Source organism: Oryctolagus cuniculus, chromosome X, assembly GCF_051225735.1.
Source record: "Oryctolagus cuniculus isolate XC-2025 breed Fujian yellow rabbit chromosome X, ASM5122573v1, whole genome shotgun sequence".
Taxonomy (NCBI): domain Eukaryota; kingdom Metazoa; phylum Chordata; class Mammalia; order Lagomorpha; family Leporidae; genus Oryctolagus; species Oryctolagus cuniculus.
Window position 1 is genome coordinate 71317762 of NC_142888.1, and position 26886 is coordinate 71344647.

The 26886-nt window shown below is 39.0% G+C and overlaps 1 protein-coding gene and 1 pseudogene across 4 annotated transcripts in view; both read left to right on the forward strand.

Moving 5' to 3' along the window:
• Positions 1 to 12225: 12225 nt before the first annotated feature.
• LOC103351946 (mortality factor 4-like protein 1 pseudogene) overlaps positions 12226 to 26886 on the forward strand; it is a 32160-nt pseudogene continuing 17499 nt past the window's right edge.
• The window catches only part of CYSLTR1 (cysteinyl leukotriene receptor 1), a 42809-nt gene continuing 29122 nt past the window's right edge, over positions 13200 to 26886 (forward strand). Inside the window, exons 1-2 of one of the 4 annotated variants that reach the window (XM_051827362.3) lie at positions 13211 to 13652; positions 16645 to 16816. The gene's annotated coding sequence lies outside the window, so the exon portion shown is untranslated. Of the gene's footprint in view, positions 13653 to 16644; positions 16817 to 26886 lie in introns of all 4 variants that reach the window. The other 3 variants (XM_008272957.5, XM_089324350.1, XM_051827363.3) reach the window with 3 other exon arrangements.

Sequence of the window (26886 nt, forward strand, 5' to 3'; positions counted from 1 at the left end):
ATCCCTGTTAAATATAAGGGTGGGAATAAGAGAAGGAGGAGATGCACAGTCTGGCACATGCTCACTCGGACTTACCCCTAATGGTAGAGCTAAAACCATGCCAGGGGTTTCCAAATCAATCCCGTTAAGGTACCATGTACCAATGCCATCTTACTAGTCAACATGATCAGCTTAAGTTCATAATTTATCGTAATGCCAGGATTAAGTGTCAAAGGGATCATATAAACAAGACTAGTGTCTGCTAATAATAACTGATAGAATAAAAAAGGAGAGAATGATCCAACGTGGGAAGCAGGATACACAGCAGACTCATAGAATGGCAGATACCCTAAACAGCACTCTGGCCTCAGAATCAGCCCTTAAGGTATTCGGATCTGGCTAAAAAGCCCATGAGTGTCTCAGGCATGGAAAGCCAAGACACTGTGGGAAAAAAATGACCTAAATGAAAGATCTCTGTGAGTGAGATCCCAGTGGAAAGAACGGGGCATCAAAGAAGGAGGTACCTTTCCCTGAAGGGAGGAGAGAACTTCCACTTTGACCATGGCCTTGTCTAAATAAGGTCAGAGTTTATGAACTCAAGAGGCTTCCATAGCCTTGGCAGCTCATGACAAGAGCCTCAGGTGATTACTGATGTCATAAATAAGAGTGTCAAATCAACAACCAGAGTCACTGTGCAGAGATCCCCATGTAGGATCTCTGTCCTTAATGTGTTGTACTATGTGAATCATAGTAAAACATAGTGAGCACCATGGCTCACTTTGTTAATCCTCTGCCTGTGGCGCCAGCATCCCAATTGGGTGCTGGTTCTAGTCCCAGCTGCTCCTCTTCCTTTCCAGCTCTGCTATAGGCTGGGACAGCAGTAGAAGATGGCCCAAATCCTTGGGCCCCTGTTAATTGTATGTGCATAAAGTTAATTGAAAATAGATCTTAGTTAAAAATAAGGGTGGGAATAGGAGAGGGAGGAGATAGAGGGACAGGATCGTGGGTGGGAGAGTGCGTACAGTGGAAAGAATCACTATGTTCCTTAAGTTTTATTTATGAAATGCATAAAGTTTGTATTCCTTAAATAAAAGGTTCCTGTGGAAAAAAAGAATGGATTCATTCAATGTGGGAAGATCATGGATGATTTTATTGATACTTTATTACTTAGTAATATTCCATATTTTCATAGAACCAAAATAAAATAACATCTATTCAGAAAAAAGAACAGTTAAAATTTATTTAAACTGAAGTATTAGTGACTTCTCAGATCTACATTCCTTCAAACTGTTAGAATATAAGCATAAGTATAGAAGCACTGGTTAAAACAGTATAACTTCAGTTTGCTGAGAGGTAGAAAATCTACCTCCTGAAAATTGAATACAAAGCAATTTTGAAGTATATCTTACACAGAACAAAATTAAAGTAAGGTTGCTCTAGATTTTAAAAACCTATTATTACTTTCTATTTTAGTAACATCATACAGATAGAAATAGCACAGTTATTTAAAACAAAAAAGGAAACTGACATAAAAATTTTATTATTCTAATTGTTTTCTTTAAAAATGGATGCTTAATTATCAATAAATAAATCAAAGTATATTTTATTTATGTAGGATACATTTTGATTGTAATTTAATTACCATGACATGAATTCTAAGAAAATTACTTCAATACAGAATTATTCTCAGCTGCATGTACAGTTTTTTTTAACTTTTATTTAATGAATATAAATTTACAAAGTACAGCTTATGGATTACAATGGCTTCCCCCCCATAACGTCCCTCCCACCCGCAACCCTCCCCTTTCCCACTCCCTCTCCCCTTCTATTCATATCAAGATTCATTTTCGATTCTTTTTATATACAGAAGATCAGTTTAGCATACATTAAGTAAAGATTTCAACAGTTTGCTCCCACACAGAAACATAAAGTGAAAAATACTGTTTGAGTACTAGTTATAGCATTAAATCACAATGTACAGCACATTAAGGACAGAGATCCTACATGAGGAGTAAGTGCACAGTGACTCCTGTTGTTGACTTAACAAATTGACACTCTTGTTTATGGCATCAGTAATCACCCTAGGCTCTTCTCATGAGCTGCCAAGGCTATGGAAGCCTTTTGAGTTCACCGACTCTGATCATATTTATACAAGGCCATGGTCAAAGTGGAAGTTCTCTCCTCCCTTCAGAGAAAGGTACCTCCTTCTTTGATGACCCATTCTTTCCACTGGGATATCACTCGCAGAGATCTTTCATTTAGTTTTTTTTTCCCCAGAGTGTCTTGGCTTTCCATGCCTGAAATATTCTCATGGGCTTTTCAGCCAGATCCACGTGCCTTAAGGGCTGATTCTGAGGCTAGAGTGCTGTTTAGGACATCTGCCATTCTATGGGTCTGCTGTGTATCTCACTTCCCATGTTGGATCGTTCTCTCCCTTTTTGATTCTATCAGCTAGTATTTGCAGACACTAGTCTTGTTTATGTGCTCCCTTTGGCTCTTAGTCCTATCATTATGATCAATTGTGAACAGAAATTGATCACTGGGACTAGTGAGATGGCATTGGTACATGCCACCTTGATGGGATTGAATTGGAATCCCCTGGTATGTTTCTAATTCTACTGTTTGAGGTAAGTCAGCTTGAGCATGTCCCGAATTGCACATCTCCTCCATCTCTTATTCCCACTCTTATATTTAACAGCAATCACTTTTCAGTTAAGTTTCAGCACTTAAGAATAATTGTGTATTGATTACAGTATTCAACCAAAAGTATTAAGTAGAACAAACAAAAAAAATACTAAGAGGGATAACATATTAAGTTGCTCATCAACAGTCAGGGTGAAGGCTGATCAAGTCACCGTTTCTCATAGTGTTCATTTCACTTTAACAGGTTTCCTTTTTGGTGCTCAGTTAGTTGTCACCTATCAGGGAGAACAAGTGGTATTTGTCCCTTGCATGTACAGTTAATCAAGTAAGTAGGCGACCATACTTTTAACATTATATTACTGGACATTTTATTTTAAATAAAATAATGCTTACATAATTACCTCTTCTCATTTATTATTTGGTTTTATATTTAAGTTCACCAGGTGATCAATAATTAGAGGATCTTTTCAATATTTCATATGCATTTGCACATAAAATATTACATTTTAAAGGAGCATGTATAGTATAGGTTCTAGAAACATAAGTTACAACAAACGTTTTTTAAAGATTTTATTTATTTATTTGAGAGGTAGAGTCACAGATAGTGAGAGGGAGAGACAGAGAGAAAGGTCTTCCGTCCGCTGGTTCACTCCTCAAGCAGTCACCATGGCCGGAGCTTCACCAATCCGAAGCCAGGAGTCAGGAGCCTCCTCCAGGTCTCCCACACAGGTGCAGGGGCCCAAGGACTTGGGCCATCTTCCACTGCCTTCCCAGGCCATAGAAGAGAACTGGATGTGAAGAGGAGCAGCTGGGACTAGAACCAGTGCCCATGTGGAATGCCAGCGCCACAGGTGGAGGATTAACCTACTGCGCCACAGCAACAGACCCGCAACAAACATTTAAATAGCAGTACTAAATACAGTATTAATTTCTTGAAGAAAATAAATTGCACAAAATGAAGTTAATGGCTGTATTTTTATTGGTGTACCAAAATAGGTCCTCTAATTTTAAATAGTAGAAATTAATAAGCTTCTGCATAGCAAAAGAAACACTCATCAGAGTGAAGAGGCAACCAACAGAATGGGACAAAATATTTGTAAGATACACATCTGACAAAAGATTAACAACCAAAATATATAAGAAGCTCAAGAAATATAAAACCAACAAAACAAACAATCCAGTTAAGAAATATGTAAAGGGAGCTCCCTGCTCAACAGAGCTGGAGAGGCAGCAGATGATAGCCTGAGTATATGGGCCCCTAACAATCATGTGGTAGACCTGGATGGAGTTCCAACCTCCAGGTTTCAGCCTGGCCCAGCCCTGGCCATTGTGGTCATTTGGAGAATGAACCAGCATATGAAAATTTCTCTCTGTGTGTCTCTCCCTTTCTCTCTGTTGCTCTGCTTTTCCAATCAATAAATGAATAAATATTTTATAAAAATAATAAGAAATGCCCAGAGTTTCTAAGAGAATATCTCAGGAAAAAAATACAAATAGTCAGCAAACACATGAGAAAAATATTCAGTGTCATTAGGCATCAAGGAAACGAAAATCAAAGCCACAATAAAATATCATCTCACTGCAGTTTGAATGGCTGTTATCCAAAAGTTTAAAAAAAAAAAAAAAACACAAGCGGCCAGCGCCGTGGCTCACTTGCTTAATCCTCTGCCTGCGGTGCCTGCATCCCATATGGGCGCCGGGTTCTAGTCCCGGTTGCTCCTCTTCCAGTCCAGCTCTCTGCTGTGGCCTGGGAGGGCAGTGGAGGATGGCCCAAGTGTTTGGGCCCTGTACTCGCATGGGAGACCAGAAGCACCTGGCTCCTGGCTTCGTATCAGCGCAGCACTGGCCGTGGTGGCCATTTGGGGAGTGAACCAATGGAAGGAAGACCTTTCTCTCTGTCTCTCTCATTGTCTAACTGTATCTATAAAAAAAAGAGGGGGGGCTGGTACTATTGTGCAGCAGGTTGAAGCCCCTGCCTGCAGCCATTTGGGGAATGAACCTGTGTGTGTGTGTCTCAAATACTCTGCCTTTCAAATAAATAAATGTTTTTCAGAAATGAAAGTAAAAGCATATTATCAATAATGTAACAATTACCCTTGAAAACATTGTGATTAATCAAGTTAAATTATTTAAGGACAGCATTTTCACCTCACCATGTGTAAAGTAAGCATTTAAAACAGTGTTCTAATAAATATTTCTTGCTGAAAGCAACCAAAGAAAGAAAGAAAAAACATGAATAGAAGTGCTGGATGTTTGGATAACATAAGAGATAAAAAGGAGAAAAGACATCTCTAAATAAAAGAGAAGCTAAGAGGAGCTCATTTCATTTCTTCCCTAATTTTCCTCAGGGCTAACCCTACTGTGCTGACAGTTTTAGAGTTACCGTCACACATTTGACAGACAGGCCATACCACCAAGAAGACATTCACCGACTGGCAGAGATATTTCTATCCTTTTTTTCTTCTTTAAAAAGACCACTGAATGGCTCTCCTGAATATCTAAGTTTAACAAAACCATCTGTTGTACTCTTTAAAGTCAGAAAGGAAGCAGCATTTATGTAATATGGGGCAATTATTTGTATAAAATATTATCAGCACTTCCTTCTTAAAACAGGAAGGAAGAGGAGGACTGACAGTTATGAACTCAAAATGAGTAAAATGAGAAGGCATTTTTATCTCGGGAACAAAAAGACAGACTCTTACCTAGAGCTATTATGTGGAGTTTTCATGCTGACAGCTTTGGTTTTTGCCTATTATGTTGGAGTCAGTACAGCCTGGAAATCAAATAGTTATCAGATTCTGTAATTGATCATTTGGAGATCAATGTGGGCATTAGCATGATTTCCAGGGAAGGAGGATGCCTATTATACCTTGGAACAAGAGAAAAAGTTCAACATTCTCTAATAAGAGCACTCCACAGCCAACACTAAGCTGGTAACAAATAATAATGTCAAAATTCTATAATGCATTCTTATTTCCAAAGTGCTTCTTCAGACCTCTTAAGTATGGCCCCTATGTTAAGAGACAAAAAAAAAGCAATCAGTTTGTGTGACTAAACACAAGATAAACCTTCACTCTTCCTATGAAATGTACTGTATTTTCCTTTTTTCCCTGTTTCTACTAGTTTCTATAAGGAAAATATTCACCTAATCACTAACTACACATTTGAACCCCCTGAACCCGCACCCTCCCCACACACCCACAGAATTTGACCACTTTTTTGTGAATGGATGAGAAAGAAACTGTTAGGCCCAACTTCATGGAAACAAATTAACAAATCTGTAAACTAACAAAGTGAATTTGGGATTGATCCACAGAGGCATAACTCAGATCAGAAATGATGAAACTAAACAAGCTGAGTCGTCTGCTCCATAACTACATCAATTATATTTCTAGGGAGCAGCTTAGCTCCATGAAACACATACCATCTTTTGTGCTCTCCTGAGTCCATAAGGAAAAACATCTTCATTTTTGTTAGTGTGTTTTGGTCAAGGGCAAAAGCCTAGGTTAGGCTTCAACTGACAAGTGGTGAGAGCCTCTGGGCAGAACAGGAATTCACATATAAGGAGATCATATTAAGAAGAGCAATTCTGACCACTTGTAAGCAAAAGTAAAAGAAATCAGAAAAATATAAAGTGGAAAGGCTACAGAACTATCTTTAAAAAATCACAAATGTATTTTGCATTCAAATTTTGTGCAATATTGCCTGAGCACTCACTTGTATAAACCACCAATCTAGCTAGGCTAAGATGCAAGAAGGTTCTTCAAATTCCATAAAGAAGTCATTCTTTTGGACAGTGTCTTAATTCCAGGATCATAACTGAAATACAAATAAATCTGAGAGAACAAGTATCACAATGTGAATAAAAATAAAGCTACATTTATTAAGAACATAATTTGTGCCAAGAACCACTATATTTAAATGTCATAACAACTCCAAGGGATAGTGTAATAATTGTCCCCCATTTTGCAGGCCAGCAATCTGAGGAGCCAAAAGGACGAATTGTTTTTTCAAGATTACAAGTAATAAATGGTGAAAAAAGATTCATCCTAGATCTGTCCACCTCCAGAGTTTCAAAGCACCAGCCTCCCAAAAAACTTTTAAAGGAGGTCATTGAAAATACACTGTTTGAGTAAAGCCACTGCCTGCAGTGCTGGCAACCCATATGGGCAGCAGTTTGAGTCCAGGCTTCTCCACTTCCAATGCAGCTCTCTGCTATGGCGTGGGAAAGCAGTAAAAGATGACCTAAGACTTTGGGCCCCTGCACCCATGTGAGAGACTTAGAAGAAGCTTCCAGCTCCTGGCTTCATATCGGCCCAACTCTGGCCATTGAGGTCATCTGGGGAGTGAACCACAGATGGAAGACCTCTCTCTCTCTCTCTCTCTGTGCCTCTGCTTCTCTGTAACTCTTCCTTTCAGTTAAATAAATCATAAAAAAAATTTTAAAAAAGAAAGAAAACACACTATTTGCTTCAGAATGTTTTGCCCAAGACTACTTTTGTTTGTATTTTTTGAAAGCCAGGGTGTCTCAACAAAAGAGGTAAGGCTAGACTCAAATCAAGTACTTAAAATCAGTTTCCTTTCTTAGCTAGAGTATTAGCTGGTTCCTACTAAGATAAAGGACATATGCCAGAACAACTTCTGAGCATGTCTCTGGATGATTTCCCATGTTACTAGGAAATAACAATGAGATTGTTTTTATAGCTATTTACAGGTCACATTGATTTCCAGTGAAGTGACTAGGAAACATCACTATCTCTTTTAGGCATTTTGATTACAAATGGGAAAATTGAAGCTCAGAAAAATTCAAGTGTTCTTTCTCAGGAAACACTAGAAGTGATGGATCCACAATTACCCTGGGTCTTGGGATTTCAGTTTCAAGTCAAATGAATGTTTTCACTTTACCTTCACTTTACCTTTAGAGCATTCCAGTGGCTAAGAAAGGTTTATAAATAGTACTTCAAAAATCCCCTAAGCTTAGTTTTTAAGCCATTCATACACACACGCACATACACACACACACACACTCACATTAATCCCATACAAATACACCTAGCATATGTGGCTATTGTCTACAACTTAACTCCAGATATAAAAGTGGGCCTTTGCAACTCCATCCTCAATGGCAATAATTCCCTGTTCTAAGAATGTAACACCCTTTGGGGCTGGTGCTACTACGCAGCAGGTTAAGCCTCTGCCTGTAGCACCAGCATCCCATATGGGTGCCAGTTTGAGTCCCGGCTGCTCCACTTCCAATCCAGGTCCCTGCTAATGTGACTAGGAAAGCAGTGGAGGATGGCCCAAGTCCCTGGGCCCCTGCACCCACGTGGGACACCTGGAAGAAGCTCCTGGCTCCTGGATTCGGATCAGCACAGCTCCAGCAGTTGCAGCCAGTTGGGGAGTGAACCAGTGGGTGGAACACCTCTCTGTGTGTCTCTGTCTCTCTATCTCTGTCTCTCTGTCTCTCTCTCTCTGTTACTCAGCCTTTCAAATAAATCTTAAAAAAAAGAACAGGATCTCAATTTTTCTCAAAGTTACTCAGTTTTCTCTCTCTCAAAATAAAAAAAAATAATTACTTACAAGAAGTCCTACAATGTTTTGAGTTAAAGAGGGCACTTAGGAGGGGAGAAAGATGGATAAACAGACAATGTAATAATTATTATTTCACAATACTTCACAGTGCATAAAGTTCTTTTCATAGTTCTTATTTGATTTTTCAATTCTGTGAAAAAGGCAGAGCTGATATAACTATCATTTTTCCAATAAAAACACTAAGATTCAGAATGATAGAATAATTTATCCAAGGATGGCAAAATAAATTCATGTTTACAGAGCCTCTCTGGACTCAGTTCTTCATCTGTAGTATGAGGGGTTGGGCTAGACCTATTTACTCTGCAAATCAAACAAAGAAACACTACAATTAATTTGTATCACAAGTTTCCTCATGTGCAGAATGAAAAGACACAGATTTTCTCCTGCTCCAACATTCTACCAGAATCTGCAAGATTCTAGAATGCATCCAAGCTTCAGGGCAAGCTGAAACTGTACCAGGCTCTGTGTCTCCCAAACCTGCCTGGTGAGTGGCAGTGGAAGATTTACTCAATATAATCTCAACATCCCCTCATACCTTTCATGTACCTACCTGCACAAGAAGTTAGTCATTACCCAAACCCTACCATTGTATAATCCAAGGTATGCTTTTCACATCCAATTCTCCTAATTCATAGTGGATGATTTCTCCTACAAGAGTCAGTCCTTGAGCCACTTCTCCTTTAGTGGCTCTTAATTTAAAGGCGTCTAAAAGAGTATGCTCATCATGAGCTGCACTTAAAAGCATTTCAGGATTATGCTAGGAAATTCAAGTAGCAAGAGACTTGAAGAGCTACAGTCTTCCACTTTCACCAGGAATTTATGACACAGTGTCTTCTCAAATTTTTTTCGTTCATTGTCCTTGAGGGAAAAAAAAAACAAAACACACTTTTAAGTAGTTGTAGGTAATCTCTCTAAGTGAAAATAGTCCTAACTCTTGTAGGTCTTTGCTCAATTCTTCTATTGCTGGTCCTCTCTTGAAGCAAAAGATGAGATGGAAACAAACCAATCAGCCCTGGTTCCTAGATTTAGAGGCTAATAATAGGTTCTCTGACCACACACCCACATGGCAGACTCTCTCACCTCAACTGCCAAAATGATCTATCAATTCTGCCCTCTTCCCTATCTGCAGCCATCTCCAGCTGAATTCAGGGGCAAACACTAAGTAGGGAGAAGTACAACTGGAGTTCATCATAATTACAATATCTTCCATTTTTATAACTATTTTTCTTTTCATTGCACATTTGTGTATATTTTCTCTTTGGGTCCTGTCAGGGGAAAAAGTGCTGTACAAATCCATGCAAAGGATCTCCCTCATCCATGACAAATAGATTCTCCCCCCCAAAAAAAGACTTCACAGTGTACCTCAATCATTCTCACAGATGCACACTGAGATAGACATCAATACATAGGGGGGTAGAAATCAACCTGCTTGCACTTGATTCGGAGTCCAGAAACAGATTCTTTTCCCAACGTGGCACTTAATTATATGACATTGTATTAGTGATACACTCTACCTCGAATTAGGTATTAATTTTAATATCTGTTCTACATCTGCACTACTCAATGACATAGCCATATGTAGATATGGCTGAAATGTGGCAACTGAAATGTGGCTGGTCTGATGGGAGGACGTAATTTTTCTTATTAATATACAGTTAAGTTTAAGTAACTACATGATGTTATCACATTGGAAATCACAGAATAATGTAAAGGCTTAGATGATCTATAACATCTCTTCCAGGTAGTCTATGTTATTCTGTTCTACAAGGTTCATTCGAATTCATCCAGAGTGCCCCTACCTCACTAGAAATAAGAACCCAGAGTTATGTTATATCCATGGTACAGACCCTGGAACAGGAAGAGAAAAAGTAGCGCGACTCCTAGTATTTCCATGTCCAGATATTTTTTAATTCCTTCCAGGTTTCTTTTTTTTTTTTTAATTTTTTGACAGGCAGAGTGGACAGTGAGAAAGAGAGACAGAGAGAAAGGTCTTCCTTTTTGCCGTTGGTTCACCCTCCAATGGCTGCCGCGGCCGCCGTGCTGCAGCCGGCACACCGCGCTGATCTGATGGCAGGAGCCAGGTGCTTATCCTGGTCTCCCATGGGGTGCAGGGCCCAAGTACTTGGGCCATCCTCCACTGCACTCCCTGGCCACAGCAGAGAGCTGGCCTGGAAGAGGGGCAACCGGGACAGAATCCGGAGCCCCGACCGGGACTAGAACCCAGTGTGCCGGCGCCGCTAGGCGGAGGATCAGCCTAGTGAGCTGCGGCGCCAGCCTCCAGGTTTCTATAAGCTGAAACCCAAAGGTCCCAGTCTCTGAATAAGTATATTTGTGTGTATGCAATAGTATATCAACAGTATTTATCCATCCTTCAAAAATACCATTAGTATTGACTATGGAACAATTTCAGTCCTGGAAGGGAAAAATATGACTCTTTTTGATATTGTGGTAAAATTTAATAGATCTCGAGAGTAGCTTCCTTCTTTCAGGTCTCACGTTCCTCATCTGTTATATGTGAAGTTATGCTAGATTTACTTATTCAACAAGCCAAACAAGGAAATAAGCTAACAGCTGGGGACACAGTGGTGAATCAGACATGGCATACTCTCAAGAATTCAATTTATTAAAAAGTCTAAACAATATGAATTTTCAAGGCCCTTTTCATCTCTGATTCCATATGGCTCATAGCTAATATGTGAATGCTATATGACTGAAAATTCCTTAATCTTCTACCTAAGTTCTATTTCATTAAGACATATTAGCCAAAACTGATCTTCTGTATATAAAGAGAATTGAAAATGAATCTTGATGTGAATGGAAGGGGAGAGGGAGCGGGAAAGGGGAGGGTTGCGGGTGGGAGGGATGTTATGGGGGGGGGAGCCATTGTAATCCATAAGCTGTACTTTGGAAATTTATATTCATTAAATAAAAGTTTAAAAAAAAAGACATATTAGCCATCTAAATATTTACTCAATATTGTCCTCTTTTTTCCTTCAGCATTCCTTATTTGGTTTTCTCTACTTCAATAAGAACTTCAAGAGTCTGGGAAAATGGCCACCGCTGCAGCTCACTTGGCTAATCCTCCGCCTGCGGCGCTGGCACTCCGGGTTCTAGTCCCAGTTGAGGCGCCGGATTCTGTCCTGGTTGCTCCTCTTCCAGTCCAGCTCTCTGCTGTGGCCCAGGAAGGCAGTGGAGGATGGCCCAAGTGCTTGGGCCCTGCACCCACATGGGAGACCAGGAGGAAGCACCTGGCTCCTGGCTTCAGATCAGCGCAGCTGCCGGCTATAGCAGCCATTTGGGGAGTAAAGCAACGGAAGGAAGACCTTTCTTTCTGTCTCTCTCTCTCTCACTGTCTAACTCTGCCTGTCAAAAAAAAAGAGTCTGGGAAAATAGAAAGAATAAAGAGATGGCAGCATAGAGGTATCAGTTGAGCCCTTCACCCTTTCCTGAAATAATAGAAAATGTAAAGATAGGTATGTAATGAAAATGGATGGAGAAAAATAAAGGAAAGAGAGGTGAGGAAGGGAGACAAGGAATTTGATGTCAATTATACAAAATATGGTATAAATTTATGCAACTTTATGAGGAAAAGACCCATTTAAGGTTGAGAGGGGTACTGTCCTTCACATTCAGGAACTGGAAAGTAGCTGAGGAAGGAAATAAGTAGGGAAGCACATGGAACCTCCACAGGGTATTCCGTCTCTGCTGTAGCTACAGTAATGCAGTCTTAAAGCTAGAAGATCTAACCCTTTTCTCTTCTCTTCTCTTCACTACTTACATATGAATTAGCCTTCTACCACAATTCAAAATGACTCTAACGTTTCTAACTGGAGAGGAAGTGATAATTCACTCTCTATCTCCTTTTTTAAGATTCCTAAAGCTCTCTGGGGATCCAAACTCTATTGAAGAAATACTGGTTAGAGTGTCTGCATAGTTAGTAAAATTCCTCAGGGGAGTATTATAAATTCTGATCTTGAACCCAAGAGTTATCTCCCCCTTTAATGTGGCTGGATGGTCTTTTCCCCAACCATCACTACCAGCATCACAAAAAAGGATTCTGTGAAAAGAAATGAGAATTCCAGGGGCCTTAGTGCCTTGGCCCCAGTGTTAGCTATGAGGTAATTCTGGTGCCCAAACAGGCAAAGGTTGAACAAATCACTTACCCCTGCTACAGGTAGCAGGCAAGAAAGTTATTGCCGGACTCACATTTTAAGGGTACCTCAAATCAGTTGTTAGTTATGAAGCCATGTTTACAATGTGTTTAAATGAATATATTTATACACACATGCATACAGAACCTTCTTAATAAAGTCCATATAATTGCTGTAAACAAATCATAACATGGTCTTATTCATTTAGTTTTTTTTTTTCTTAATGGAGAATGGGACTGGGAATGGGAGAGGGAGGAGATGGGGTAGGAGTGGGAGTAGGAGGGCGTGTATGGCAGGAAGAATCATTTAGTTTTTAACATCAAGTTTTTAACCAACCACGCTCTAATCAGCACAGACCTGCCTGCCCTGTTCCTACTCTCCAAAAGCCAAACTGAGCAATTTACAGTTCCAACATCTCAGAGAATAGACAAAGGCCAAAAGTACTTATCTGATCCTTAAATTCCTAACACAAGACCACTGACAGAAGTCCAGTCATTCTAGACCATTCTTATTGGATAAGGGGGAAAAATCGCATTTAGTCTAATGGAGGCACTTCATTGTTGTGGGGATTAGAAGAAATCAAGTTCAAACCAAGGCCCTTATCTTCTAGAACATAAAGCACCAGAGAGAAAAAGGTTTTATAGAACGTGGATATAGCCACAAATGTCATAAAGGAGAAAGAAAGAGGGAGAAATATGAAATTTATCTTGTTTAAGATCAAGTTTCACATAATGCCAGATCTATTAGCATATACCGGCAAGATTATTTTTCCCCACCTACAAATAATCAAACCATCCCCTGCAGCCATAAAAATCAGAAAGAACTAAGTTGGACAGAGCATACTCCTCCATGCTTCCCATCTCAGAGCAGCTGCGTGATTTCCTAAGGATTCTAATGCTGGAGCTAGAGACAAAAGCTCAACTACACACACAATCTGAAAATCAGTTTCTATTCTTCCTCCCTGTGTCCCTTCCCCTCCCCCACTCTGCACCAGAGAAGCTAAACTCCAGTGCACTTTGAACATCCTGAGGACTACTCTGAAAGAGGAAGAATCTGTGTGTATTGGCTAGCAAATGTGCCTCTCCCTTCTTGAAAATAGCAGCAAGCCAGTTTGCCTAAATAGACCCTCAATGCTTCTAGGACCATTCAGGGTATCCAGATTCACTTTGCAGCTGGTTAAAGAAGGTTAGCTCTCCACAGGACTGGTAGATTGAATTTATTGAAGACTTGGATCTTGCTTCTGAGAACAAACACCAGAAAGACTCTAAACTACATGGAAGTTAGCAGGTAAGGAGATTCTGTATTTCAGTGCTGGAATCAGGAGGGTGTGTAGTAAAATTATGCTGATGAAAGATTTTAGCAAATTTCCAGGAGTTTTGAGATGCCTAGCTTGCCTTGCTTGCTTTAAATTAGTCAACCAGTATAAATTCTTTCTGCTTTATTTCTTGGCCAGAATTTTGATAATCCATTCTGTCAGCAAGTATTGCTCAATGTTTCTGCTAGGGGCTCAATGTGGCAAAATACAAAGGAGGTACTCTCCAAGTCTCCAGCACTTTTGCAATTAAGCCAGAAGTAAAAGGCATATTTTAAAATTGTATTTTAAGGGCTCAATGGAGTTTCCGTAACGTAGTGGCAGTTTCCTACAATATGGAAAGAAAATATATGGTGATTGCTGAAGGCAAATTAAACAGCAAGGAATAATCTAATGTTTTCATAAGGTAGTTTCACATTCATATCCCACTTGAATTTCTCAACATCCTGTAATTTAGAGAGGGTATGTGTTACTCCATGAGGAAATAAACTCAGAGAGGTTAAGAAATATTCTTGAAAAACATTCTGCAACTAGAAATTGGCCAGTTCTGAATAGAAAGTACAAAAGAAAGCTCTCTCAACTACAAATGAATATAAGGAAATTTCAAGATCTACTTTGTAATTTATACATATCTGACGTAGGTCAGGTTTACACAGAATCAAAAATTCATACATTTTAATAAGGATCTTTGACCAGAAGCATTTTTGTACTTAACAAAAGGGCTGCCTTTCTGGGTAAACAAATGGGTTGGTGTGCTCCCCCTCCTCGGTTCAATGGTTTTGCCTGCCAGTGTTCTCATTGTTTTGAAACCTAGACAGAGGCAACAATACCATGCATTCACAGGTGATTAATTGAAAAGAAAATGTAACTAGTCATGAACTTGTTTGTGTGTTATTTTAAATTCAAAAATATTTATGTTTTACAATGTATTATAAAATACAATAGATTGTATTGTATTATATATATAAGTGAAGTTTATTTTAAATATTTTAAAATAGCTATCATAACAATTCATAATCACTCAAAATATTATCTTTTTGTTTTACTATTAATGCTCCAATTCAAACTAAAAGCTACCTGTGTCTACATGGTCAATAAATGCCCTCAAGTGCTATATTTACATCAATCACCTTAAGAAAAGAAATATCTATTTCCCAAGGCCCCTAAATATTTATATCCGCCAATCAATTCCTGCAAATAAAATAAGTCAGAATGGGAATCCCGACAGAACAGTAGGCTAAAGAAAGTTTAAAGATTAAGTCTAGGCTTAACCTAGCATATTAATGCCTTCCTAAGCCAGTATCATCAATTCTCATTTTCCACTACTTTCTCCCTCCTACCTTTAGTCAACCTTTTGATGCATTTAGGACCTCTGCTTATTTATTTGAGATAAAAGCAAGATACTTCCATGGTACAAAGAATTGTAAATGTGTCTTCACAGCATCATTGGCTGATAATAAGAGACACTAAAAGGAAGACATTTATTCTTAAGATACATACCCAACCTTGTGAATTTGATGCTATGAAGGGTAACTATCATAATCTCTCAATTAACATATCTCTATACAACTTCTACTTTGATTCGTTTTGTTGTTTCCTATTGAAAAATCTCAAATTTATTGCGATTGAGCCAGACAAGTGTTGATCAAGCTCAATACAGTATGTGGCACAAAGTGAGGCAAGGCATGGCCTCTGCCCTTATGGCATTGACAACATAGGTAGAGATATAAAACCTACAGAATGTAAAAATATGAGTGAGTAAATTAATGTCATTTTTTAATGGCAAAAGAGCTCAGAGAATAAAGACAGCAGTGGGATGGGCTTAATGAAGAAGGGTTCACAGAGGACACAAAAATGAGATAGGACTAGGATAAGGAACCATGCTGAGCACATTTGCCCTGCACATAGTAGGTGGCCAATATGTGTTGTTTGGATTTGATTCTAGTCACAGAAATAATGTAAGCAATATATTGTATCAGGAAGTGAGCTTGGTAACCTATAGGGTACACCAACAAGCCTGCACTGGCTAGGGTAAAGGAATAGGGTTGGGAAGTGAAAATAAATTTGCATGGAAATTTGAGACAAGACTATTAAACATTTAATTTTAGGCGCTTTCTAATGGGAGACTATCAGCAAACTTTAAATAAGTGAGGACATAGTGGAAAAACATTCTGAACAGATGAATTTGAAAAATTTTCATCAGCTAAACTACATTTAGGGAAAACTAGAGACAAAAAGAGCATTTAAATGGTGTAAGTTAATGAGACTCCTGGTAGGTTGATGAAGGTAGAAGTGGAATGAGAAACTACGTTGTGTGGGTATGGGTGTGAGTGTGGGTGTGGGTGTGGGTGTGGGTGTGGGTGCAAACTGTTGAAATTTTTACTTAGTATAGAGTTGGTCTTCTGCATATAAAGTTAATTAAAATGAATCTTAATGAAGAATGGGATGGAGAGGATGTAGGAGGTGGGATGGGAGTGGGGGTGGGAGAGTGTATGGGGGGAAAACCACCATATTCCTAAATTTGTACCTATGAAATTTGCATCATTAAATAAAAGTTTTAAAAAATAAAAAAAGAATAGATGGAAGTTGGTGAGTGATTAGATGCAGGCAGCATGAGAGGAATAAGTTAGAGACGTCTCTGAAATTTTGTACTAGTGGAATCTTGGCAGTGATGTTAGTACTGTTCAAAGGAATAAGTAGCTTGGGGATGGAAGTGTGGGTTGTGGAACATGATGAGTTCTGGTATTGCCCTATTGCATTTTGAAGTAGTAGCAAGAATTCCAAGGACAAATAAATGATGGGTAGTTAGAAAATAATGACCCTGAATGTGAGTTACAGGTAAAAGGTGGAGGGCAATATTGTATCTGGAATCATAGAATAACCAAGGCCATAAAAATGGCTTAGTTTAGAGAAAGGAAATCAAAGAGATGACCAAGGACTGAAGTTTGGGTGGTGCTATACTTTCAGGAAAGAGGAAGAGGATCCAGAGAATTAAGAGCCACATAAATACAATTCTTTTTCTCCTCAAAAGATATCAAGAGTCTTGAAGGAAGGTGCTGGGCTATTTATTCTTTAAGCTTCTCCTATCCAACAATAACTAACACAATACCTCAAACACATCATGGATACTCAATCAACGGTAAGCTATTCTAACATAAGCAGGCATGGGGAACTTTTGCTTCAAGTTGTGCTCCAGCTTGAATGCTGTCATAAATTCTTTACGACCTAACAATGGCTGCCATATACTATTTTGTTTCACAGATTTCGATGAGAACAGATCTAGGCCTGAATAACTGGAAGGTCATCCTTGCTTTGACATTTTTTCATCTGTGTGTTTTCTAACAAGTTACTGAACATCAGTATTTCTTGATTCCTTCAAGTATCAAATGTAGTATGAGCTGATAGACACATTATCCAAATCTGCTATAATAATAAATATGAAAACAACTTGAAATGCCAAACCACCACACAAAGGGTTTTGTTTAAAGCTGATTTATTCCAGGAGAATAAAACATAAGAAAATGGATTGTATGTGAAAGTACTATGTCAATCTACTTTCTGCTCCCTGCATTATATATTATATCTAGGCCACCAGCCCCACAATACTTGTGCATATCTCAATGTGAATTCTAAAAGAAACAAAATATTTAAAACTAGTATTTAAAAAGTATTTCTATGAAATACTTCATTCATTAACTATTATAAGAGCACTCACAAAGGTCATAGAAAAGCAGAATTAAAAGACAAATTGGGGCAGGCATTTGGTCCAGTGGTTATGACATCGACTGGTTAAAATGTATTTGTCCCATACCAGAGTACTCTGACTCCTAATTCTAGATTCCTGTTAATGTGGATCCTTGGAAGCAGCAGGCGATGATTCAAGTGGGTGGGTCCCTGCTACCATGTGGGAGACCTAAATTGAGCTCCCAGATCCCAGTTTTGCCCCAGCCTATTTCTGGTCATAGTGGGAATTTAGGGAGGAAGCCAATGGATAGTCTGTTTCTCTCTCTCTCTTTCTTAGTCTCTTGGTCTCTCTCTGTGTCTCTTTCTTCTGTTTGTGTGTGTGTGTGTGTGTGTGTGTCTATCCACCTCTAATATACAAAAAAGCATTTGAAATCTATGCATGTTTTTTCATTATATTCATTTTCCATAAATCTTTTGAAAGTCCCTAATACTTCCATTAAGACCATCAATTATTAGGATTAAATGAAAAGGATCAAAATAAAAATTTTACACCAAGTTCTGAATGTAATACAGTATTACACTACTTTGTCATAAAGCCAATTACACAGCCACAGATTTGATTATACAAAGGTATATACAGATCATGTGTTTCTCCTTAAAATATAAAGACCTAAATCACTTTTATCCCTAACTGAAGTGTTATTTGGGTTTCAGGCTATATGAACATCTATGTAATATAATTTGAAGATCAGTTAAAAAGCTTTTCCAGTTCAATGAAGCATTAAAAAAAAAACTCCTAAGAAACACATTTATACTAATCAACCCTATTAAAGAAATGGATTTCTGGGTCAGAGTGTCAGTTTCTGATTTGCAGTGAGAAAATACAACTTCTAACAAGCCCAATTGATTCATAATATGTAATGACATGTCCTCATCCCTACACAAAAGGAAATAAAGGAAGTTATTAATCGGATTAATCTGATTAAACACATTCATCTTAAATCCATTAATTTATGTTACAATTCCATTGCTAAAACACCTTCAAATGGCTACTACTTTTGCCTTTAACAATTGTTCACAGGTTAGTAGAGAAAGCACTATTTAAACATAAGTTTAGTTTCACAAAACTCCTTCTATCCCATTCCACTTATCCTTTCATAATCTCTCCCTTCTTTGTGTCCCACCTGTCATTCCTCTGGATTGAGTGGATGCATACAGGAGAAAAAAGAGAGAAAATTCTTAAAAATTTTGCAAGAAGTCAATCAGGGGAAGGTTCTTGTAGAAATAAGGAGAGTCAAAACAGAAGGGTAAAGATAGGCCTTGGCTTTTTAACATGTCATTGGTTTTCCTTTTGATAAGTAAAATGTTATTATCTTATTTAGAGTGCTTGTGGAATGAATACAACACAGACATTTGGGCTCCTACTCAAATGTAAGCAATGGAAAAGCACTTGAAATCTATATATGGAGTCCCCTAGCTCTTTCAGGCTTTCTTTTATTTTCCATAAATCCCTTTTCCATAAAAAAGAAAAAAAATCCAGTTCAGAATCACATTTTGAGATGTCTAAGGTATAAGAGTTACTAAGATTTCTCATCTATCAGATTGATAGCCTTTTTTTAAAAGATTTTATCTATTTTATTTGAGAAGTAGAGTTACAGACAGTGAGAAGTGGAGACAGAGAGAGAGGTCTTCCGTCTGCTGGTTCACTCCCCAAATGACTGCAATGGCCAGAGCTGCGCCAGGAGCCAGGAGCTTCCTCCGGTCTCCCACACGGGTGCAGGGGCCCAAGGACTTGGGCCGTCTTCTACTGTTTTCCCATGCCATAGCAGAGGGCTGGATTGGAAGTGGAGCAGCCGGGACTGGAACCGGTGCCCATATGGGATGCCTGCGCCGCAGGCGGAGGATTAGCCTACTGCGACACCGCGCTGGCCCCTGATAGCCTTTGTTTTTACAAAGAGTTGTCTGTCTTAAGAATTCAATATGCCAAGTCGAATTGGGCTAACAATAATAACACTCAAACATCTCTAATATGTCTTATGTACTTATTCCAAAGTTCCTAGGAAGACTCTAGGCCTCAGAAGATACTAAAAGATGCTTTTCATTCCAAATTGGTTACCCTTTATGCTTAATCTGAATTTGAATTCTTATTTAAGACAATGGATCTTCAATAAAAAGCAATATCCTAGAGAACAATTATCTTGCTTCTGAGATCAGTACACATTATATACATGTATTGAAATGCTCTACTGTAGCCCATAAATATGTACAATTATTGTTAATAAAAAGTTTTTTAAAATAAATAAATGCCCAAAAGTTAGAGGTAGGCCTCCTTAGGCTGTGATCAATGGCCTCAGAACTTCAGGGGAGTCCACATTGCCAATAATTAAGTAGAGACTTACACAGAATGGAAGGAAGATGGTAGGCTTTCTAGTTAGCACTTTATAAAAAGTTAAAAAATACTTGGGCGTTCTTTAAAGTATTTGTATAACCCAAACTAAAGGTGGAAATATGCTTCCATCCAGCACCCACACCCATACTCATGCACTCTTCAAGGTATCTATTCCCTTTCTGTAACTTGAATTTCCCCTTAGATTTGGCCTTATGCATCATTTTTATCAGATCACATAGGATAAAACATTTATTGCACAGTAATATGCAAGTGGATGTACTATGTCAGTATCTATAAACAACTAGGCTTGTAGTAATGCAACACTCTAAGGTACTTTTGAGCTTCACAGTGTCCTGTGTTTGGATTCCAACTGTCTGGCAACAGGATGACCTGATTTCTTCTCCTCTTAGGGAGAATATGCTACTACCGAGGAACCATCTGAGAATTATCCATAATGCAGTTTAGCTCCCCTTAGTTTTTCAAGCATATTGCTTGAAAGCATATTGCTTGAAATACATATTTTCAAGCATATTGCTTGAAATACAAATTAAGAAAGCTACTTATTAGAATGATAGGGATACAGTGATGACAGAAATTTTTCTGATCCGCTACCTCAAAAACAATCCTTTATTACCACAGAGCAAAGCCACTTGGATCATTACTACAAGCCTAGTTGTTTATAGATTAAGTCCCCCTAAAGGATGAGTAGATTTTCTCCAGTCAATATCCAATCACTCAATAAACACTTGTGACATGGTTTTCTATTTTTAAAGCACTGTAATAAGCTAGATCAGGAAAAAGAAAAGACTCTGGTTTTTTCTCCTGCATTAGGGAAGTTCACAATTTACTGATGGAGACAACATTTCTATGTGTTAAAAAATACAATATAAGGTACTGACTGCCATATTATTGGCAAAGATGATAAACATATTAGAAGTTCCAAGAGGGAGATGAGTGTGGGATATTGCAGTCAAAGTAGGTGTTGAGATACTAGAACCTAAACTCAGCCTAGTATGAGTAAGAAGGGGAATGATAAAAATGTATATTTTATTGTGCTTTACTGTTTACAAAACACTCATATTTGTTGAGTTTTCTATTTATTAATATATGCATTCGAAAAATGCTATTGAGTGCCTGTTGTATTAAAAGATCAATACTAGATTATCCCTAACCTCCCTGAGCTCGGATTTATAGAATGAACAACACTTTTATCTTTTTTCATTTTATAATAATGGACTACATGCAGAGGAGGAAAAAGAGCATTGGAGATTTGACCAAAGAAAGGTGGGGCTTCACTGAGCTGTACCCTTATAAAATCTAGGTTTCCTGTATCTTGCTGCTGCTTAGCAGATATGGAGGAATTATCTGCCTTAAAAGGCAGTCTCAAGTTCTAGCTTACCCCACTTCCTCTCTTGCTTCAGCATTATTCTGTTCACCCCCACTTCTGTTCGCAACTCTCCAACACACAGAGATCACCCAGTGCACACTAGCATTTATTAGAAAGGTAAAGGAAGTTTGGGGAGCTCAACTTAATATGACCATAAAGCTACATCTGCATACTGATTTAATCTTTCCGTCTCTCTTGTTGGTTCAATTTGAAAACGTACATAATCAGCCTCACCCAGACTCCATAAGTCACACACACCCTTGGGTCCTTGGATTCTCACCAGTCTCTGACTTTTAAATAAGAAAAATAAGAAAGGAAGGAGGAGTGAGGGATGGTAGAGGGGGAAGTATCAGTATGCTCTTAAAACTGCATTATGACATATATGAAATTTGTTCCCTTAAATAAAAAAATTCAAAAACACATAAAACCATACAGCTACTCTTCTAAAGTTGCCTAATTAGGAAAGGAAGAGAGAAAAAATAAAGCACACTTGCTGCCATTAATGGATTCTGTCTAAATGGATGTGGAAGACATGTAAGCAAAAAGAGTAACTGCAGCACTGTAATAAATGAGATAATCAAATCATGCATATGATAACATTCACAGAGAGCAACAATTTCAATCTGAATCTTAAAGTACAAGTTGACTTCAAAAACTTCATGGAAAATAGAATGAAAAGACAAACTTATTTTTGTGCAAAAATAAATTTGAAACCCTTGTGTAATTTTTTTCATGATACACATTTTCTATGGACTATCTGAAGTCCCCTCATAAAAGTCCACATTCATCTCTAGCTATATAAAAGTAAAATAGGATGCATAGTTTAAGTATCTTCAAGTAGCTGCAGCATGATGAGATAAGGATTCTGAACTAAGTTGCCTTAAAAGCGAGGATCAGGAAGTATTACAAAACAAAAGTCAACAAAACTTGATGAAGGATAAGATAAGGGAGGGGTGGGGTCAAAGATGACCGCCAGATTCTATGTCTAAGTGATGAGAAATTATTAGTATTAATGAAAACAAACAAAAAAAGGAAAAATCAGTTGCTTTTTAATATTTATTTTCATTATATATAAAAGCCAGAGAGACAGACAGAAAGAGATCTTCCATTGGCTGTCTAACTCCCCAAATGCCTGCAACAGCTGGGACAAGGCCAAGCTGAAGCCAGGCGTCATGGGTGGCAGGGACCCAAGTACTTGAGCCATCGCCTGCTGCCTCCCAAGGTGCACATTAGTAGGAAGCTGCAATCAGAAACGGAGCCAGGAGGTCAGTGCTGTAGTGCAGCAATTTAAGCCACCATCTACAATGCTGGCATCCCATATGGCTGCCAGATCAAGACTCAGCTACTCCAATTCCAATTCAATTCCCACCTAGGAAAAAGAATAGAAAATGGCCCAAGTGTTTGGGCCCCTGCCACCCATGTGAGAAACCCAACTGAAGCTCCAGGCTCCTGACTTGATTTGAGTTATCCACACAAAAGTGCTATTTTTAAACCATAAAAATTGATAAACACTCCAAGAAAAAGGAAAAAGCTAAGAACTGAGGACAAAACATTGTCATTTCTTGGCAGATCTTGGCTTTACTGATGTCCTCAAATGACTATTTGAAAAACATGTCATTGATGTAAAGAAATCAAAATGAAGAACTGGTTTGTTAGTCATAATCCCTGATTCTAGTCCAAGTCCTGTCACTAACTATGTGCTTTTGAGCAAGTCATCACTAGCCCACTTCCATCTCTAGGTTTCAGTTTTTTCATATGTAAAAGTTTGTTGAACAGGATTTTGAAGATTGCTTCTGGCTCAAACTGGCACCTACAGAAAACATCTTCTACTAACCTGGATCAATTATATAATTTCCTTAAAAGAAAACAACATAAAAGCTTACTAGCCATTCATTGTGTTCTAGATATATAAGCAAAGTATTGTGCTAACCACTGTAGAGGAAGAGTGGATAAGTTTAAGAGTTAGAAGTAAATTAAAAGATGTGAAGATATAGTCCCTGCTTTCTAGAATTGTACAATCCAGTTGAACCTACTGCTCACTTTCAACTGATTCATAGTGAATCAAACTTCATCTGTCAGACTTACATATAATCTTAGTTGGATGAGGAACAAAAAGCTTGCTGGATATGATTTGTTCCCCCAAAGCTTCATATGCTGGAAGGTTGATCCCTAATGTAATAGTACCTACTGGAAGGTAATTAGGTCATGGGGCACCATGCTTGGAGGGGTTTAATGTAGTTCTCACAGGACCAGGTGAGTGCTCACAAGAACAGATTGTTACAAAGCAATTTGCTTGGCCCCTTCTTCACACAGCCATTTCCCTTTCTGCTTCTCTACCACATTGTGACACATCCATGGGAACCTCTACCAGATGCTGCTTAGACTTCATAGCCATTAGAATCAAGAGTAAAATAAAACTTTACTCTCTATAAAGTACCTGTACATGGATATTTTGTCATAGCAACATAAAAGGATAATGACACAGCTTAAATTTAACTCTCATACAAATTTTGCTTAATTTTTGGCTTTGCTAGAATATTTTCAAAAAAAAAATCCTTGTTACTGGGGCCAGTGTTGTGGCACAGTGAGTTAAGCTGTTGCTTTTAACACCAGCATCCCATATCAGAGTGCTGGTTCAAGTCCCAGATTCTCCATTTCCCATCCAGTTTCTTGCTAATGCATCTGGGAAAGCAGTGGAAGATGGTCCAAGTACTTGGGCTTCTGCTACCCATGTGGTGACCCCAGTGCAGTGCTGTTTTTAACATAAGGCCTAGCCCAGACCTGGGTGTTGCAGCCATTTAGGGAATGAACCAGCAGATGAAAGATCTCTGTTTCTTCCTCTCTCTACTGCTCTTCTAAAATAAATAAATAAAATCCTGTTACTTCTTTGAGAGCTTCACCAAAGAAAAAATAAGAAATAAATATAATAAGTGAACCATAATGAGTTAGTATAATTCAACACATTTTTCCCACAGAAGCCTTTTAGTTAATGAATACAAATTTCATAAGTACAACTTCAGGAATATAGTGATTCTTCCCACCATAGCCGCCCTACTACTTCCACTCCCACCCCATCTCCTCCTCCCTCTCCCATTCCCAGTTCCATTCTCCATTAAGATTCATTTTCAATTAACTTTATACACAGAAGACCAACACTATACTAAGTAAAGATTTCAACAATTTTCACACAAAAAAATGTTTGAGAACAATTTTTACAGTTAATTCTCATAGTACAATTCATTGAGGACAGAGCTCCTGCATGGGAAGTTAGTGCACAGTGATTCCTGTTGTTAATTTAACAATTGACACTCTTATGTGTGACATCAGTAATCACCCAAGGCTCTTGACATGAGCTGCCAAGGCTATGGAAGCCTCCTGAGTTCACAAACTCCGACCTTATTTAGACAAGGCCATAATCAAAGTGGAAGTTCTCTCCTCCCTTCAGAAAAAAGTATATCCTTCTTTGATGGCCTCTTCTTTCCACTGGGGTCTCACTCACAGAGATCCTTCATGTAGGACATTTTTTGCCACAGTGTCTTGGCTTTCCATGCCTGAAATGCTCTCATGGGCTTTTGAGCCAGACCACAATGCCTTAAGGGCTGATTCTGAGGTCAGAGTGCTATTTAGAATGATTGCCATTCTGAGTCTGCTGTGTGGACTGCTTCCCATGTTGGAACATTCTCTTTTTTAATTCTAACAATTATTATTGCCAGACACTTTATATTATTTATATGATCTCTTTAACACTTAATCCTATCTCTATGATCAATTTAGCACTTAATATGATAGTTTAACACTTAAGATGGCATTCTTACCACCCAGTTTAATGGGATTTGGGGTCCCATGGCAAGTTTATTTTTCTATAAGCACTAAAATATTGTATTTTGCCATTCTCTGCATAATTCCAGACACATATTAAGCTCCAATTAAAGATTAGACTTTACCATGATGCTTGATATAATTTTTACATTTATTGATCTGTAACCATATATCTGATGTATTGCTATGTTAGCAAAAGCAGAAGACTACCAAAGAAAATATACAAGGAAACCTTCTAATATATACAACCCACACATACATTCACAGAGTTTTGAAGGCTATTTAAAAAATGGTTTCACTGATTATTGTGATGGGTATGGATACTTCCCATTCATTTTTTGTGTTGTTTACCTGGATTTTCAAATTGTAGACAATACATACAAATTTTTATTTACTTACTTGCAAATATTCATTTGAAAGACACACAGAGAGGAATAAGGGGGTGGGGAGTGGCACTGTGGTGTAGTGGGTAAAGGTGCTGCCTGCAGTGCCAAGTCTCAGCTACTCCACTCCCAATCCAGCTCTCTGCTATGGCCTGGGAAAGCAGTAGAAGATGGCCCAAATCCTTGGGCCCTTGCACCCACATGGGAGACCCAGAAGAAGCTCCTTACTCATGGCTTCGGATCAGCACAGCTCCGGCCATTGTGGCCAATTTGGGAGTAAACCAGAGGATGGAAATCCCCTCTCCCTCTCCCTCTCCCTCTCCCTCTCCCTCTCCCTCTCCCTCTCCCTCTCCCTCTCCCTCTCCCTCTGTGTAACACTGACTTTCAAGTAAATAAATAAATCTTAAAAGGGGGGGGGGTATAGATACCATCTACTGGTTCACTCCACAATGACCAGGGATGAGCCTGGGTCAAAAATGATTGGGGAACACAATACAAGTTCCCTACATGGATGGCAAGAACTCAAGTACCTGAGCCATTACCTCTGACTCCCAGGGTCTGAATTGGAGGGAAGCTGGTCAGGAATTGAGGCTGGGAAATGAACTTAGGTACTCTGATGTGGGCACAGTGTCTTAGGAGCTAGATTGAACATCTACCCCAAAATGTTTATTTATTATTTACTTCTTTAACTGAAAGACTAAAAAATAACCACAGTCATTCCAAAAGACTGCGAATTGGGTCAATGTTTATTTTTCTAGATTTAATCAAATAAAATTTTGCTTTTTTCTCATTGTTATGCATTTTTATTTCCTTCTTTTTTGACAACATTTGGTGATTCCACTTATTCCAGGCATAAAGATTATTCACTTAGGCCAGCGCCACGGCTCAACAGGCTAATCCTCCGCCTAGCGGTGCTGGCACACTGGGTTCTAGTCCCAGTCGGGGCACCGGATTATGTCCCGGTTGCCCCTCTTCCAGGCCAGCTCTCTGCTGTGGCCCGGGAAGGCAGTGGAGGATGGCCCAAGTACTTGGGCCCTGCACCCCATGGGAGACCAGGAGAAGCATCTGTCTCCTGCCTTCGGATCAGCACGATGCGCCGGCTGCAGCGCACCAGCCGTGGCGGCCATTGGAGGGTGAACCAACGGCAAAAGGAAGACCTTTCTCTCTGTCTCTCTCTCTCTCACTATCCACTCTGCCTGTCAAAAAAAAAAAAAAAAGATTATTCACTTACACCCGTATAAAGTAATCAAACTCTACAAGAGATAAAAGCCATTTCAAAATACAGTCATGGGCCGGCGCCACAGCTCACTAGGCTAATTCTCCACCTAGCGGCGCCGGCACACCGGGTTCTAGTCCCGGTCGGGGCACCGGATTCTGTCCCAGTTGTCCCTCTTCCAGGCCAGCTCTCTGCTGTGGCCCAGGAAGGCAGTGGAGGATGGCCCAAGTGCTCGGGCCCTGCACCCCATGGGAGACCAGGAGAAGCACCTGGCTCTTGCCTTCGGATCAGCGCGGTGCGCCGGCCACAGCACTCCAGCCGTGGCTGCCAT